Genomic DNA, 17,233 nt, shown 5'->3' on the forward strand with positions numbered 1-17,233 from the left:
TATCGTTTCTGCAGCTATCAGTGCCAGCAGTTCAGTTTCAAGAAGAAAATATTCCGACGCTGCTTTCCGCAAATGATCCCACCTGCCTCTGAACGCAAAGATTGCCTCTTATGGGAGTTTCTCAAACCGAGCAACACCTGATGCTCACCTGCAGTTTCTTTGTCCATAGTTCACAATCGAAGTGTTCTGCCCTAAGCATTCTGCACTGTAAAAAATTATTTGTTGGTGTAACTTAAAAAAATTATGTCAGGTGGTAATAATCAATTGAATCAATTTTTCTCAAGGAATAATTTTTTATAATATTAACCCATTTTTTTTTGTGTCTGGTCAACTTATCAATGTTTAACCAAAGAAAGAATTTAATTTGAGGAAATGTAATTTCTCCCACTCAAAAAGTGGTATTTCCTTTGAATAAAAAAATGAAAATTTTAACTTTATGTTAATTAAATGTTTTTTTAAGTTAACTTATAATTTAAGTTTCATTCAACATGTTTTTTTAATTGAGCACATTTCATTAGAATGCCTCAAGAACTACCCAGCAATTGAATTAGTTTCCTTCTAATTAGTTGTGTTGTTTCACAAACATAAATGAAATACAGAAGACATAATAGCAAAACAGTTTTAGATTTATTGCTGAATATTTGCAACACAAAAATCATCATAATTTTTTGGTCATTTTCATAACATGTTCTGTATTAAAAATTTACAGAGCAAACATTACAAACATACACAAAAAACATATATTTTTACTAATTATATTTAAAACATCTATATGAAAAATTATATATACACATATTAAATAAATACATTATATTTTATATATTACATAGTATTCTACATATATGCAAGCTTTTCACAAAAATGTTTTTATAAATTACATAAAATATCTATATGAAATTATATATACATATATTAAATACATCTTAAATTTTATACTTATATATATAACTATAAGTCTTATATTATATAACATTATATAGTATACATAAAATGTGTGTGTGTATGTATACTTTACATAAATGTATTATTATATAAATATAAGTACTCAACCTAACACAGACCAAGTAACAATAATTAAATACACAATTTCACATTTTGAACATATATCCACATACACACACACACACACACACTCCAATCCATAGTGCTGCGGATTAGTCACTAACATTGCATTTTTAACAGAAACATTTCCTCGTTTGCAACGGACGTTAAGCATCCTAATGTTCATGAGACCTTGTAGCGATCCCTCGATAATCTGTGTTATTGTCAACGTCACGCAGTAATGTGGAGGGGACGGATGAGGCAATCTCGTCCTATTTCTAACCCGTTGAGTGTCAGATTACCCTCCAGTTAGAGCTGAGAGGTATGAAAATAAAGCTGCTCGTGGAGAAACTTCCATGTTAACTGCCCACAAGAGCACTGTGACCTTGAACTTCTTGCACCGCATAGGATCTTTCCTAAGACTGAATGATATATATTTCGTCCTCTTCCCTTCCAGGAATGTTAAATGGGGCAATGGAGTTTACATTTATTGATATGTTTATTTCCTTCTCTCTCTGTCTCTCTCTCTCTCTCTCTCTTTCTCTCTGTTCCTGAAACTTGGAGATGTACAGTTTGCTTAGAATGAAGGGGAAAATACTTAAAGCAATGCTATCAAGATTAAAAGAGATTGCAAAGAGAGAATATTCCTGTCTTGCACAGTGGACTTTGCTGCACTGCTCACAGACTGAGGGCTGCACTTGATTGACCAGGACGCAGTGTGTCGTTAGTATACTCTCGGTTAATGATGGAGAGATTTTAATTTCAATTAAAGTTACCAAGGCAAAATTAAATAGAAACTATGTTAGACAGTAAATGAACTGTTTGTCTCTAATTTTCAAATAGATTTAATTTGAATGAAAAAGCATGGAGGGTGAACAAAAAACTCTGTGGGATAAGTATGCGATGGAAACAAACCTTAAACAAGAGACCAGGGTTGATCAGATCATTGCTGGCCCATACGGGGATCGAACCCGCGACCTTGGCGTTATTAGCACCACGCTCTAACCAACTGAGCTAACCGGCCAAACTGTCATGTTCAAACTCTTGATAAATAATCTGTGCTTTCACTGCATATCTTAAAGTTTTCGATCTATCCATCCATCCATCCATCCATCTATCTATCTATATATATATATATATATATATATATATATATATATATATATGTATATATCTATAATAATAAAAGGCAAAGCCCTCACTGACTGACTCACTCACTCACTGACTGACTGACTCACTCATCACTAATTCTCCAACTTCCCATGTAGGTGGAAGGCTGAAATTTGGCAGGCTCATTCCTTACAGCTTACTTACAAAAGTTAGGCAGGTTTCATTTCGAAATTCAAAGCGTAATGGTCATAACTGGAACATATTTTTTGTCCATACACTGTAATGGAGGAGGCGGAGTCACGTATCGCGTCATCACGCCTCCTACGTAATCACGTGAACTAAAAACAAGGAAGAGATTTACAGCACAAGTCACACGCGGGAACGAAGGTAAATGACGTTAATTTTTGACTGTCTTTTAATACTGTGTAAGCATACATATTAACACATGTGCAATTAAACGTGTGCATTTACGGGGTGATTTCTCAGGCTTAAAAGCTCACCTTTTATCAAACGCGGGAACAAAGGTAACTGACGTTGTTCACTGTCTTTTAATACTGTGTAACCATACATATTAACACATGTGCAATTAAACGTGTGCATTTACGGGTGATTTCTCAGGCTTAAAAGCTCGCCTTTTACTAAAAAGGTAAATGCAAAACTATTTTCAATCAGTTTATTGAAACGCTCCCGTTAAGGATTGCAATAACATATTCGCGAGATAAAAGAATGAAGTAGGGGGAAATGGAGGAACAGCCGCAAACAGCGAAGAGCAAAAAATTAATTAAACAATTGAGAACGGAGCGAGTTAAGCATACAAGCATGTTCATAAGGGAAACAAAGCACGGTGTAAACGTAAGTTTAAATTAAGTTATAGAAACGCTCCCGCTGCGGATTGCAATAACATATTCGCGAGATAAAAGTTTAATGAGAAGACACGAGGTATAAACGAACCACACGCCGTGGCGCAACGTTAGGGGCAACAGTTTCAACCATTCTATGATCTGCTTCTCGCAACTGAAAGATGGCACATGGCGGATGTTAGCCGACTTGCTGACCGCAACGTTAGGGGCTTCAACTATGGCGCTGACGCCACATCTCAGTGCCAACACTTTGCAGACTCTACTTAAAAGACACGCCCTCCTCACTGGACAGTTAAAAAGACCAATCAAACTAACGATGACATCAAGTATTACCCAATCAAAAGTAGGAAAGGAGGCATCTTCATAAAATGCGTGTGGGATGATTTGCATGAGACGCTGCTTTAAAAAAAAAATGATAAAAAAAATACGGGATAAATCCCGTCCAGTATTGATTCAAAACGGGACGCGCAATTTATGTGAATGTATGTATGTATATATCTATGTCTATATATATATATGTAGATATGTAAATTTGTATATGTATATATATGTTTATGTGGATGTGTATATACGTATGTATATGTACATATGTGTATATGTAGATATGTATATATATATGTATATATATGTTTATGTGTGTGTGTGTGCATATTATATATATAAAAGACAGCAACACTCATAACATATATATATAATGTGTATATATATATATATATATAATATATAAATATATATATATATATAATATATGTGTATATGTATGTGTGTGTATATATATATATATATATATATGACAGCAACACTCATAACAATGACAACACAATTACATTGACAATCATGTTACGTTATTTTTAAAATGTTTCCTTTACTTTTTCATAACCTCTTTAACACAGTACTTCTCCGCTGCGAAGCGCGGGTATTTTGCTAGTATATCCATATTACTAACCGAGAATGCTAAACCGGATGATGGACGCAGGCACATCCGGCCATGGGCCGTAGCTGCAAAAAGACGTACTGCGCAGGCGCAAAAAGAGTCCGCGAGAGTCGGCTGAGGAGCCGAGAAAGGCGGATAGAAGAGGGCGAGAGAGGCGGATGAGGGGCCGCGAGAGGCGCAGGCGCAAAAAGAGTCCGCGAGAGTCGGAGAAAAGAGGGCGACAAAGGCGGATGAGGGGCCGCGAGTGGCGGACAAGACCACAGAAAAAAGGAGTGAGCACATACAAAAAGGAGAAATGAGGCGCAAAGTCAAACGCAGGAAAAGCACGAAACACATTGCACACGAAACTAGACCCGAAAAAAAAAAAAAAAAAAAAAAATGAGGCTCGCACACAACAGCAAGGCCCCCCCCCCCCCCCCCCCCTACAGGCACCGGATGGGACACACACCAAGAGGGGGATTCAACAAGACACAGGAACACAAAAAGAAAGAAGACGCTCGCGCGACAACAATCCTCAACAACCCCCCCCCCACCCACATCCATAAGAAGTCACACCCAAAGCCACATATTCTAAAGTGAACGTCAACACCTTCACACTAGACAGCATAGGTGTCAGCATTGGTGGATCTCCTTACAATAAAGCACTATTAACCGTTCAACTGCAGAAAAGGAAACATATTGAAACAAGTCATGAATACACGGTCACGGGTACAAAACGAAAAGGAAAGGATAACAGGAACAAACACATGAACATGAAAGAAACAACAAAATAGACGGCTATGCAGCATAGGTGGATCTCATTACCATAAGGCACTATTAACCGTTCAACCGCAGAAAAGGCTACATATTAACAGTGAGTGCAATACTTCTTATTACTTATCCATATTTCTAAAAGAAAAAATGTCTCAACTCCAAAAACGCAAAGCTCAACTACAGCTTCTAACTAACGATGTACCTAAAAGTAAAAACTTTATGAACTGCATTAGATCCTACAATAGTTCATTTGCTTTTGCATATACCGGAGTAAATATCAGGCCACCAAAAGGCAATGGCCCATACTGCTTTCGCATATTTGCACAAATACTGCATCGCATTGGAACAGTGCACCCTGAAACAAATCAACAACGCAAATATGCACAAATCTACATCCTAGATCCACATGATGCAATCTATCAATCAAAGTGCTGCATCGCAACAGGCACGGATTCAAAACGAAACACCTCCCGTCTCAGACATACGTTAACGGCAAGGAAGGCTACAACGGGCGTCTCACACAGCACAGGCAAATCGATTACAGCTCCAAAACAACACGTCCCAAATACTACACATGCAACAACGCGCCTCTCAAACGGCACAAGCAAAACATACCCCGGAAAAATTCATTCGGATTAATGAATGTCATTTGCAATCATTGTCATTCAGTTCACATCCCTGAAGAAACAACTGGCAATACAAGTAATACATTTAGACGTTGCTGTCAAAAGGGTCAAATTAGACTGCCTTCTTTACATTCATATACTGAATATCTACAGAAGATTCTAACTGACGATGTACCTGAAAGTGAAATCTTTATCAACTGCATTAGATCCTACAAATCGGTATCCACTATGAACATTAACGGTGGCACTGCACGTGACATCCGTCTTCAAAAAATGTTGTTTATTGATGAATGTACAATGGCATGAAGTCACTTACTCAACACCATTCATAAACTTCTACAAACGTTTATGAATAATAATATTCGATTTGGAGGAAAGGTACTTTTATTAGGAGGAGATTTTAAACAGTAATTAGCTATTCTTCCAGATGCCATGCACTCAGCTATTGTTCAGTGCACCTTAAAATACGCAGACAATTGGCATTGCTTTCAAAAGATACAGTTAGTAAAAAAGATGCGATGTCCAGAACCAGATCATAACAATTGCTTATTACAACTGAGAGATGGTACACTCACCAATACAGATGGACTTCAGCCACATATTATTACAATTCCTCAAGCCTTTATCTGCGACGACTTAGTTACAGAGAGATTTGGAACAGCAATCTCATTAGACCAAATGCCCCTTTTAACACAACGCACTATATTATGTCCAAAAAATATTAATGTGTAAAACATAAATACCCAAGTCATTCCATTACTTCCTGGAGAGACACAACTCTTTCTAAGCTCTGACAAAGTTGACTCTGATCACGATAATGACCATCTTCATTGACCTTACAAGTTCTGACCTGGAATTACCTTTTACACTTAAATGGCGTGTACAAAGAAATTTTCCAATAAACCTTTACACTGTGCCACACACTTTATTGTTTGCTTTCTATTTGCATCATCTACACCTTCACACTATTCTATATCTCATTCATACATCACGCTCTTTGTCATTCCCAACACCAGGGGTTGGCGAGCGAAGCGAGCAGGGGGCGGAGCCCCCTAGTATATATATCTATCTAACATTTCCGAGTACGTCATGCGCTCTTCCTTGTCCGTCAATCCGAGAATACCTTCTGTGCAATTTATAGACGAAGTGTGAAGAAAAGGAAAAGCACTTCATTCTAAGCAATCAAGTCTTCAATTATTGTTTGATAATTTCTCTCCTTCATTACTCGTCATTTCACAGTGAAGAGATTGAAAGGCTGGTTCATTTTTTTTTTTTTTTTTTTGGCAAAACGTACATGCTTCCACACAGATAATGGCTGAGCGTGACGTTCAAGACTGGAGCAAATCTAAAGTCTTGATTTTCAAACATTTCTGCACGTTGAGAATTGGTCGCCTGCGCTCTGTGCAATGCTTCTCTGACACCTGGAATATCAGACAAATGAGAAGGTCAGAATGAGCCCGATGTGGACATTTTGTTTCTCGCTAGATTCTTGCAGTGTGTAGGACTATTTAAGTTTGGAAACAGCTTTGACGAGTTGGAACGCTAGGCTCATCTTGCGATTTTTCAGATCAACAAGTCACTTTCCTTCAAAGGAAAAGGACTCAACCGCCCAACGTGGGGCTCGAACCCACGACCCTGAGATTAAGAGTCTCATGCTCTACCGACTGAGCTAGCCGGGCAAGGGATCAAGGAGCCGCCAGTGTCTCTGTCCAAATTATATGAACGTTAGTTAATCTGGCTCCGATCCTTAGTGCTGCGGATTAGTCACAAACATTGCATTTTTAACAGAAACATTTGCTCGTTTGCAACGGACGTTAAGCATCCTAATGTTCATGAGACCTTGTAGCGATCCCTCGATAATCTGTGTTATTGTCAACGTCACGCAGTAATGTGGAGGGGACGGATGAGGCAATCTCGTCCTATTTCTAACCCGTTGAGTGTCAGATTACCCTCCAGTTAGAGCTGAGAGGTATGAAAATAAAGCTGCTCGTGGAGAAACTTCAATGTTAACTGCCCACGAGAGCACTGTGACCTTGATCTTTCCTAAGACTGAATGATATATATTTCGTCCTCTTCCCTTCCAGGAATGTTAAATGGGGCAATGGAGTTTACATTTATTGATATGTTTATTTCCTTCTCTTTTTCTCTCTCTCTCTCTGTTTCTGAAACTTTTACCATCCAACATAGAAAATATGTTGGATTGTAAATGAACTGTTTGTCTCTAATTTTCAAATAGTTTTAATATGAATGAAAATTTAGGTTCAAATTTAATAATGATTCTGGAAGGAAAATGACAGAATTCACATGTAATGTGAAATGAATCTAATAAGAACGGGTATCAGTAAATCATGCGTGTCTGCGTTCTTCGTAGGAGGCAAAGGATAAAGAATAGGAGAAGTAAAGAAGAGCGAACAAACAATCAGCTGCGCTCTTCTAAAACTACATGTCGCCCATAGTTATTTTCCTTAAAATCCGTATCAGCTGGTCTGGCTGTGTAGCTAACACATGTCGACTTTGCAACCAGGAGAAGCTGTTAACTGTTCTAATCTCACAGATAATCGAACCGCTTCAAATCCTCTACCTCCTTAAGGATGATTGGGAAATGACCGAAATATTATCGCTCCTGCTCCAGTCCAAATGTCTTCAGAGCACATACTGACAAACAGAAAACGGGCAATTCGACAATTGAAGGAATTCAGACACATTAGCTGGTATGTACCCTCAGTAGTCGTGGCCGAGTGGTTAAGGGGTTGGCCTCGAAATCCTTTGGGGTTTCCCCGTGCAAGTTTGAATCCTGCCATCTACGTAGTTTAAACTTTAGCAAAATCGAGGTATTAAGCCTTCAAATGACACTGGTAAACAAAATTTGCAAAGCTTGTCAGGAGCTCACGGTTTAAATAACAAAACAGTGGTAGATACTGCAATCAATGGGAAGCAAAAGAACACGTTCCATTGACAGCTTACCAGTTTCTATTCACGGCACAAATAATGAACGCGTTTGTGCAAATTTAAGTGTCTTTTCAGCAGAGACTGCAGGAGAGCATTTGATTGCAGTCTAGAAAATGATCAGCTGCTGTACAAACGCCAAACGTTATAAACCCCCAAAGTAGTGACCACCATAACTATACTGATATTGATAATAATGATTTCAAAAACAGTCGTGTTCAAAGATTAAGCATCAAAATTGGTCTGAATTTGGACAGGAAGACAGTAAGGCCGTTGTAACACAAAGCTCATTTATTTCTTTTCGTTGCTGTGCCACGGGTGAAAGGCATTGCCAGGGTCTGAATGTTTAAATTTAATAATGATTCTGGGTGGAAAATGACAGAATTCACATGTACTGTAATGTGAAACGAATCTAATAAGAACGGGTATCAGTAAATCATGCGTGTCTCCGTTCTTCGGAGGAGGCAAAGGATAAAGAATAGAAAAAGTAAAGAAGAGCTGACAAACAATCGGCGTCGCTCTTCTAACACTACACGTCGCCCGTCGTTATTTTCCTTCAAATCCATATCACCTGTGTTTTCTTACTTATTTCTCTTTCTTCTCGGTGAAATTTTGTTTCTCAAGTTAGAATTCAGCCAAAAAAGAAAACTTAAATGAAGAAATAAGTAACAAATGAAAGCATGATGGGCCCACTGTAGTTTCACTCCATAGACTCAGAAATTACAAGGAATTTTCAAAAGTTAATGAAAGAGAAAATTGAAAAAAGAAAAAAACAGAAAAATACCCCCTAAAGCTATGTCACTGGCACCTGTGAGCAGCAGTCATGGCTGAGTAGTTAAGGCGATGGTCTACAAATCCATTGGTATCTCCCCACTCAGGTTCGAATCCTGCTGACTACGTGTGTGTTTCTCCTTATTAAGAGTGTCTGCAAAGTCAAAATTTAGCAGTCAGATTAGCCATTGTTAGCTTTATGTAGGCAAAGATTCCCTTTAATTGTCTCGGAATAATGGACCCATTATGGCACACGCATATATTCCTTGACTTTCTTAACTGTGGAATATTCCGCAGACAAGTGTCTGCTGTTAGTTGCAATGAAAGGACTTTTCTGTGATTAGAAAAAAACAAGGGCCCCACTCTGGAGCCAGGCCTGGAGGTGGGGCTCGATGGCGAGCGCCTGGTGGCTGGGCCTGCACCCATGGGGCTCGGCCGGGCACAGCCCGAAGAGGCAACGTGGGTCCCCCTTCCCATGGGCTCACCACCTATGGGAGGGGCCAAGGAGGTCGGGTGCAGTGTGAGTTGGGTGGTGGCCGAAGGCGGGGACCTTGGCGGTCCGATCCTCGGCTACAGAAGCTGGCTCTTGGGACGTGGAATGTCACCTCTCTGAAGGGGAAGGAGCCTGAGCTAGTGCGCAAAGTTGAGAGGTTCCGGCTAGATATAGTCGGACTCACCTCGACGCACAGCTTGGACTCTGGAACCAATCTCCTTGAGAGGGGCTGGACTCTGTACCACTCTGGAGTTGCCCCCGGTGAGAGGCGCCGAGCGGGTGTGGGTATACTTATTGCCCCCCTGACTTGGAGCCTGTACATTGGGGTTTACCCCGGTGGACGAGAGGGTAGCCTCCCTTCGCCTTCGGGTGGGGGGACGGGTCCTAACTGTTGTTTGTGCGTATGCACCGAACAGCAGTTCGGAGTACCCACCCTTTTTGGAGTCCCTGGAGGGGGTGCTAGAGGGCATACCTTCTGGGGACTCCCTCGTTCTGCTGGGAGACTTCAATGCTCACGTGGGCAATGACAGTGAGACCTGGAAGGGCGTGATTGGGAGGAATGGCCCCCCCGATCTGAACCCGAGCGGTGTTTTGTTATTGGACTTATGTGCTCATCACGGATTATCCATAACGAACACCATGTTCAAGCATAGGGGTGTTCATATGTGCACTTGGCACCAGGACACCCTAGGCCTCAGTTCGATGAACGACTTTGTGGTCATGTCGTCGGACTTGCGGCCACATGTCTTGGACACTCGGGTGAAGAGAGGGGCGGAGCTGTCAACTGATCACCACCTGGTGGTGAGTTGGCTTCGATGGTGGGGGAGGATGCCGGTCAGGCGTGGTAGGCCCAAACGTGTTGTGAGGGTCTGTTGGGAATGTCTGCAGAGCCCCCTGTCAGAAGTAGCTTCAACTCCCACCTCCGGCAAAACTTTGACCATGTCCCGAGGGAGGTGGGGGACATTGAGTCCGAATGGGCCATGTTCCGTGCCTCTATTGTTGAGGCGGCTGACCGGAGCTGTGGCCGTAAGGTGGTCGGAGCCTGTCGTGGCGGCAATCCCCGAACCCGTTGGTGGACACCGGTGGTGAAGGATGCCGTCAAGCTGAAGAAGGAGTCCTACAGGACCCTTTTGTCCTGTGGGACCCTGGAGGCAGCTGATAGGTACCGGCAGGCCAAGCGGAATGCGGCTTTGGTGGTTGCTGAGGCAAAAACTCGGGCGTGGGAGGACTTTGGGGAGGCCATGGAGAACGACTTTCGGACGGCTTCGAGGAGATTCTGGTCCACCATCCGGCGTCTCAGGAAGGGGAAGCAGTGCAGTGTCAACACTGTATATGGTGGGGATGGTGCGCTGCTGACCTCGACTCGGGACGTTGTGGGTCGGTGGGGGGAGTATTTCGAAGACCTCCTCAATCCCATTAACATGCCTTCCAATGAGGAAGCAGAGCCTGGGGACTCAGATGTGGGCTCCCCCATCTCTGGGACTGAGGTCACCGAGGTGGTCAAAAAACTCCTTGGTGGCAGGGCCCCGGGGGTGGATGAGATACGCCCGGAGTTCCTCAAGGCTCTGGATGTTGTAGGACTGTCTTGGTTGACACGCCTCTGTAACATCGCATGGACATCAGGGACAGTGCCTCTGGATTGTCAGACCGGGGTGGTGATCCCCCTCTTTAAGAAGGGGGATCGGAGGGTGTGTTCCAACTACAGAGGGATCACACTCCTCAGCCTCCCTGGAAAAGTCTATTCAGGGGATCTGGAGAGGAGGGTCCGTCGGATAGTCGAGCCTCGGATTCAGGAGGAACAGTGTGGTTTTCGTCCTGGTCGCGGAACAGTGGACCAGCTCTATACCCTTAGCAGGGTCCTGGAGGGTGCATGGGAGTTTGCCCAACCAGTCTACATGTGTTTTGTGGACTTGGAAAAGGCATTCGACCGTGTCCCTCGGGGAATCCTGTGGGGGGTACTCCGAGAGTATGGGGTACCGGCCCCCCTGATAAGGGCTGTTCAGTCCCTGTACGATCGGTGCCAGAGCTTGGTCCGCATTGCCGACAGTAAGTCGAACCCGTTTCCAGTGAGAGTTGGACTCCGCCAGGGCTGCCCTTTGTCACCGATTCTGTTCATAACTTTTATGGACAGAATTTCTAGGCGCAGCCAGGGCGTTGAGGGGGTCCGGTTTGGTGGGCTCAGGATTGGGTCACTGCTTTTTGCAGATGATGTTGTCCTGTTTGCTTCATCAGGCCGTGATCTTCAGCTCTCTCTGGATCGGTTCGCAGCCGAGTGTGAAGCGGCTGGGATGAGAATCAGCACCTCCAAATCCAAGACCATGGTCCTCAGCCGGAAAAGGGTGGAGTGCCCTCTCAGGGTTGGTAGCGAGATCCTGCCTCAAGTGGAGGAGTTCAAGTATCTCGGGATCTTGTTCACGAGTGAGGGAAGAATGGAGCGTGAGATCGACAGGCGGATCGGTGCGGCATCCGCAGTAATGCGGGCGCTGCATCAGTCTGTCGTGGTGAAAAAGGAGCTGAGCCGCAAGGCGAAGCTCTCAATTTACCAGTCGATCTATGTTCCTACCCTCACCTATGGTCATGAGCTATGGGTAGTGACCGAAAGAACGAGATCGCGAATACAAGCGGCTGAAATGAGTTTCCTCCGCAGGGTGTCTGGGCTCTCCCTTAAAGATAGGGTGAGAAGCTCAGTCAACAGGGAGGGGCTCAGAGTAGAGCCGCTGCTCCTCCGCATCGAGAGGAGTCAGATGAGGTGGCTTGGGCATCTGATCAGGATGCCTCCTGGACGCCTCCCTGGTGAGGTGTTCCGGGCACGTCCAACCGGGAGGAGGCCCCAGGGAAGACACAGGACACGTTGGAGGGACTATGTCTCTCGACTGGCCTGGGAACGCCTTGGGATTCTCCCGGAAGAGCTAGAAGAAGTGGCCGGGGAGAGGGAAGTCTGGGCATCTCTGCTCAAGCTGCTGCCCCCGCGACCCGACCTCGGATAAGAGGAAGACAATGGATGGATGGATGGATGGGTGGATGGATAGAAAAAACAAAAAAAATATTCAATCGTTTTACAAAGTTGGAGCAGGCTTTGAACAGTTAATTCTATTTTTTGTGTCAGACGTGTACCAGAGCGGGATGAAAAATAGCATTTATGCTGTCTGAAAGGCTGCCTTGTATTGATTAAATGTTGAATGAGAAAACGCTCAATCACTCGCTAATCGTCAGAGATCTTGGATAAAAGAAAAACCAAACAAACCAATGTAAAAGGAAAGATGAGGTTTTAGGAAACAAAGAACTCACAATTAAGACGGATTCCCTTGGAACTTCAACGGCAAATTTTACAGGCATTAAAGGAAATGCGGACAATCAATTTAGAGTATTTGTATTTTTAAACTTAATAAAATAAATTATAAGCAGCCTCAACTTAGCAGCAAGCTGAGACAAACTTAAGTATTTTTACCACGATAACAGAGACAGCTTCCTGTAACTTATCGCAGGACAATCTGGGGAGTTACTCTTGCTCTTTCACGATTAAAACAAGCATGTTTTGTTCTTTCTGTTGCTTCCTTTCCATCGCTTGGCTTATTTAGTTATCTTCGAATTATTACTCGGGGTCTGGCTGTGTAGATAACACATGTCGACTTTGCAACCAAGACAAGCCGTTAAAAGTTCTAATCTCACAGATAATCGAACCGCTTCAAATCCTCTGCCTCCTTAAGGATGATCGGGAAAAGACCGAAATATTACCGCTCCTGCTCCAGTCCAAATGTCTTCAGAGCGCATATTGACAAAATGAAAAAGGACAATTCGACAACTGAAGGAATTCAGACGCGTTAGCTGGTAAGTTCTCACAGTAGTCGTGGCCGAGTGGTTAAGGCGATGGACTCGAAATCCATTGGGGATCCCCCGCACAGGTTCGAATCCTGTCGGCTACGCAGTTTAACCTTTAGGAAATTCGAGGTATTAATCCTTCACTTGACACTGCCAAACACAATTTGCAAAGCTTGTCAGGAGCTCACGGATCAAATAATAAAACAGTGGTAGATACTGCAATCAATGGGAGGCGTAAGAAAACGTTCCGTTGACAGCTTTCCAGTTTATATTCACGGCACAAATAATGAATGCGATTGTGCAAATTTAAGTGTCCTTTCAGCACAGACTGCAGCAAAGCATTTGATTGCAGTGTAGAAAATGATCAGCTGCCGTACAAACGCCATACGTTGTAAACCCCCAAAGCTGTGACCACCATAACTATACTGATATTGATAATAATGATTTAAAAAACACTCTTGTTCAAAGATTAAGCGTCAAAATCACTTGTTGGTCTGAATTTGGACAGGAAGACTGTAAGGACGTTGTAACATAAAGCTCATTTATTTCTTTTCGTTGCTGTGCCACGGGTGAAAGGCACTGCCAGGAGTAGTTATACAGATAGCTATTGTCACACAGATGATTGATGACTTTATGCCCCGCCCCCAAATATGACTGATGAGTTTAACCCCCGCCCCAAATATGAAAATATGGTTTTTGAAAATATAAAAAATATAAAAATATGGAAATATGTAAATATGAAAATATAAAAATATGAAAATATAAAAATATGAAAATTTATGTAACTCTAAAAATATCTTTTACGTTAATATATTTTATAAACACTTATCTTTCATGCATAGCCATAACCAAAACGATATAAGATATTCACTCCCCCGCTCTAAGTTATAAACTCCCCCCTCGCTAAGTTATAAACTCACGACACAAGTCTTTATTTTATAAGCACTTATCTTTCCTGAATAGCCATAACTGAAACGATATAAGATATTCACTCCCCCGCTCTAAGTTATAAACTAATAGTAAGAAAATAAATATACAATTATCTAGCCGACCCTTTCTAAAAACTATGTAAGTTGCACTAGAATCAAAAATAAGAAAATACATAGCCACTCCTCATGCCTGCGCGCCTCTTTTTAAATTTCACCGGTTTAAAACAATTAAGCTAAAAGACTTGTTTTCAATTACTTCCCCCACCCCCCCCTTGATTGGAAGACGCCAAATATGGTTTAACAATATTATCAATCAGAGCCTTTCTTGTTACACTTCTAAAAGACTTGTTTTTCAATTATTCCCCCATCGGAATACGCCAAATCTGCTTTATCAATCAGACCATGTCTCGTTACACTTTAATTTAATTACCATGCCGTAACAAGGCAGTGCCTTTCTGATTTCATGATAATAATCTGAAATGCTTACCTGCTGTTTTATGCCTCAGCAATAAGACACCCAGACGTTGCAACAATTATGTTCCCACAGGGAGTCAGCGCCTTTCTGTTCTCATGTTATCAACCTAATCAATTAAGAAAAGTCTTAATCTAATTTAAACGTGTTCTATTTTTTATATCATAAAGTTTTAAAGTAAAATACTTATTCTCACCCTGAATCAAAGCAATTAAGAAAATATACACTCCTTCTGATTTTTACTAAAATTCTTAACACACTTTTCAGCACTGGCTCTGCGAACTTAATCACAAGGCTGTTTCTAAAAAGCGATAAATGTCAAAAAAGACTTTTTACATTCCTATGGTCTAAGAACAAAGGTATTAAATGAAATATTTTCCACTAACGACTCTCTCTTATTTTCACAACGATCTTTAAAAGCTCGCAAGAAAAGTTGTTTATATTTCGAGTACTGTATTTTAGCCTCGTTAATCGGGTAAATGTCAAATTGACCTCGTTTCACTTTAAAATACACGTGCCTATCTAAGAAATGGGTCTTTCCGATACTGTATCTTAGCCTTGTTTCACACTTACGTTATATCAACTTTAAAATACACGTGGCGTTTAGCACAACGATCTCTCGGTAAAACATAACGGGGAATCTTTTTACATACAGTATTTGCTTAGATGTGAACCTCATAGCGGTGAGTGTTTGAATGAGGCTTATTCCCGCTACAAGGGTCTCCCCGCCCCTTAGAGGAGGAACATCAACAACTCTGAACCTATGAGCTTTCTCCCAAACGTCCCGCGTGTTTCGCTCCGCCCTTCCAAGGCGGTACGGAGCCCAATGTGCCGCATAAAGTGTTCTGCTTCGCGGCTATTACCACATTAACTTTACCAGCATTCTAAGTTTCTCTGCAATCTTTTTTAAAAGGTAGGCGTTTTCGCTTTTTTCTTCCACAATGGCTGTCATGACAAAAAATACTTTTGTGATTGATGGTAAGTGTAGATTATCGAAATATATGCCATTAACGACCGTCTCTTCAAACTGTTGAAATGATATTCTTTTATAAATCTGTTTTCAAATCAGACGACGAGCAATCTCCAAGCAGCCTCTCACCCGAAGGTAGGTTTTCTGCTTTTTAAATGAAAAAACTGTACCTAGTCGTATAAATGAATTATTTTTTTTTATTTCAGAAGGCTGTAGTTTCTGGCCGGTTGGCTGTTCAAAAAGTGAGTCAGATCTTCTTTCGGATGTACTTTTAAATCGAAATGTTGCTTATAAGATCGCGCCGAATTAATACTTTTAATGTCTAAGTATTTACAAACTTATTACTTTTTAATGGTAATGTACGTTTCATGTTAATTATAGTAGTTATACAGACTACCCTTTTAGAAATCGAAATGGTGCTTATAAGACCGCACCGATTTAATACTTTTAATGTCTTTAAGTATGTACAAACTTATTACTTTTTAATGGTAATGTACATTTCATGCTGATTACTTTTAATGGAAATGCACAAACTTATAAGAACGTTCTGGCTGATTACTTTTTAATGTAATTGTCTTTAAGTACGTACAAACCTAGTCTTTTATATTTTAGAATCGGAGGCTGAACTGTTTGATTCTTTAAATGTAACTAGTTCACGATTGGAGGATTTAATAGCTGCCACAGATTGTCTTTTTGAGAATAAAAATCCTGTCCCCAGAAACCCGTAAGTACCACTTTCAACTGAGGGTTCGTGTGTGTGTGTGGAAGAAAATAAGGCGTTGGGGTTAAATATGTACTTTTTAGCAGAATACTCGACGCTCCCAAAGAGTGGTTATTCTTCCGAAGTTTCCAGTCAGCATCTAGAATCAGCGCAAAGGCCCTCGGACAGTCTACTATTGAACATCTCATTCATGCAGCCCGGTAAGTTGAACTATTTGTGCGAGTGCACAGCAAATGTTTATTTTTAAAGAAAACTTAATCTTCCTTGTTTTTTTCAGAACCCGCCTCTCCAGGCTTACTGACTCAGATACTCGGGTGTTCACCAACGTTTGCATCATCACCTGGACTTCTCACCCAAATAATCGGTGAACCTGAAAGATTTGATCCCACTGCTAAGGCTGCTGAGCTGAAGGCTGAAATCGAACGAGTGCTATTGATTTTTCAAAGTGCATTACTGGACCTTTTACCACTGTCTCCAGATATACGTGAAAAGGTTATTTTATTGTAAGCGATTTTAGAAAACTTGTTCCCCAAGTAATGTCTGGCAAAAGGCGTGCAAGTGAGGACTTGGATGCTGGGAGCGGTTCTCAAAATGCTGGGTTATTGCATGACATGTTGAATGAACTTAGTTATTCTATTCGGCCCCCAAAAATGCCTACTCCACCACCCCGATATTTTAATGAATTGGAATATATTAATTGGCAAAATCAAAACATGTTCCAAATGAATAATATAATAGCGACCATGAGAGTTCCTTCAAATGTTAACACTCACCTGACGCCCCTGTGC

General features: G+C 41.6%; 3 non-coding genes across 3 annotated transcripts; 1 reads left to right on the forward strand and 2 right to left on the reverse strand.

Annotated features, from left to right (window-relative positions):
* Positions 1-1,991: 1,991 nt before the first annotated feature.
* Positions 1,992-2,065, reverse strand: trnai-aau (transfer RNA isoleucine (anticodon AAU)). The gene has a single exon. It is a non-coding gene; the product is annotated as a tRNA-Ile (tRNA).
* Positions 2,066-6,930: 4,865 nt separating this feature from the next.
* trnak-cuu (transfer RNA lysine (anticodon CUU)) lies at positions 6,931-7,003 on the reverse strand. The gene has a single exon. It is a non-coding gene; the product is annotated as a tRNA-Lys (tRNA).
* A 6,372-nt stretch (positions 7,004-13,375) lies between these two features.
* trnaa-cgc (transfer RNA alanine (anticodon CGC)) lies at positions 13,376-13,457 on the forward strand. The gene has a single exon. It is a non-coding gene; the product is annotated as a tRNA-Ser (tRNA).
* The last annotated feature ends 3,776 nt before the right edge of the window (positions 13,458-17,233 follow it).

Source organism: Erpetoichthys calabaricus, chromosome 5 (assembly GCF_900747795.2).
Source record: "Erpetoichthys calabaricus chromosome 5, fErpCal1.3, whole genome shotgun sequence".
NCBI classification, from domain to species: Eukaryota; Metazoa; Chordata; class Cladistia; order Polypteriformes; family Polypteridae; genus Erpetoichthys; species Erpetoichthys calabaricus.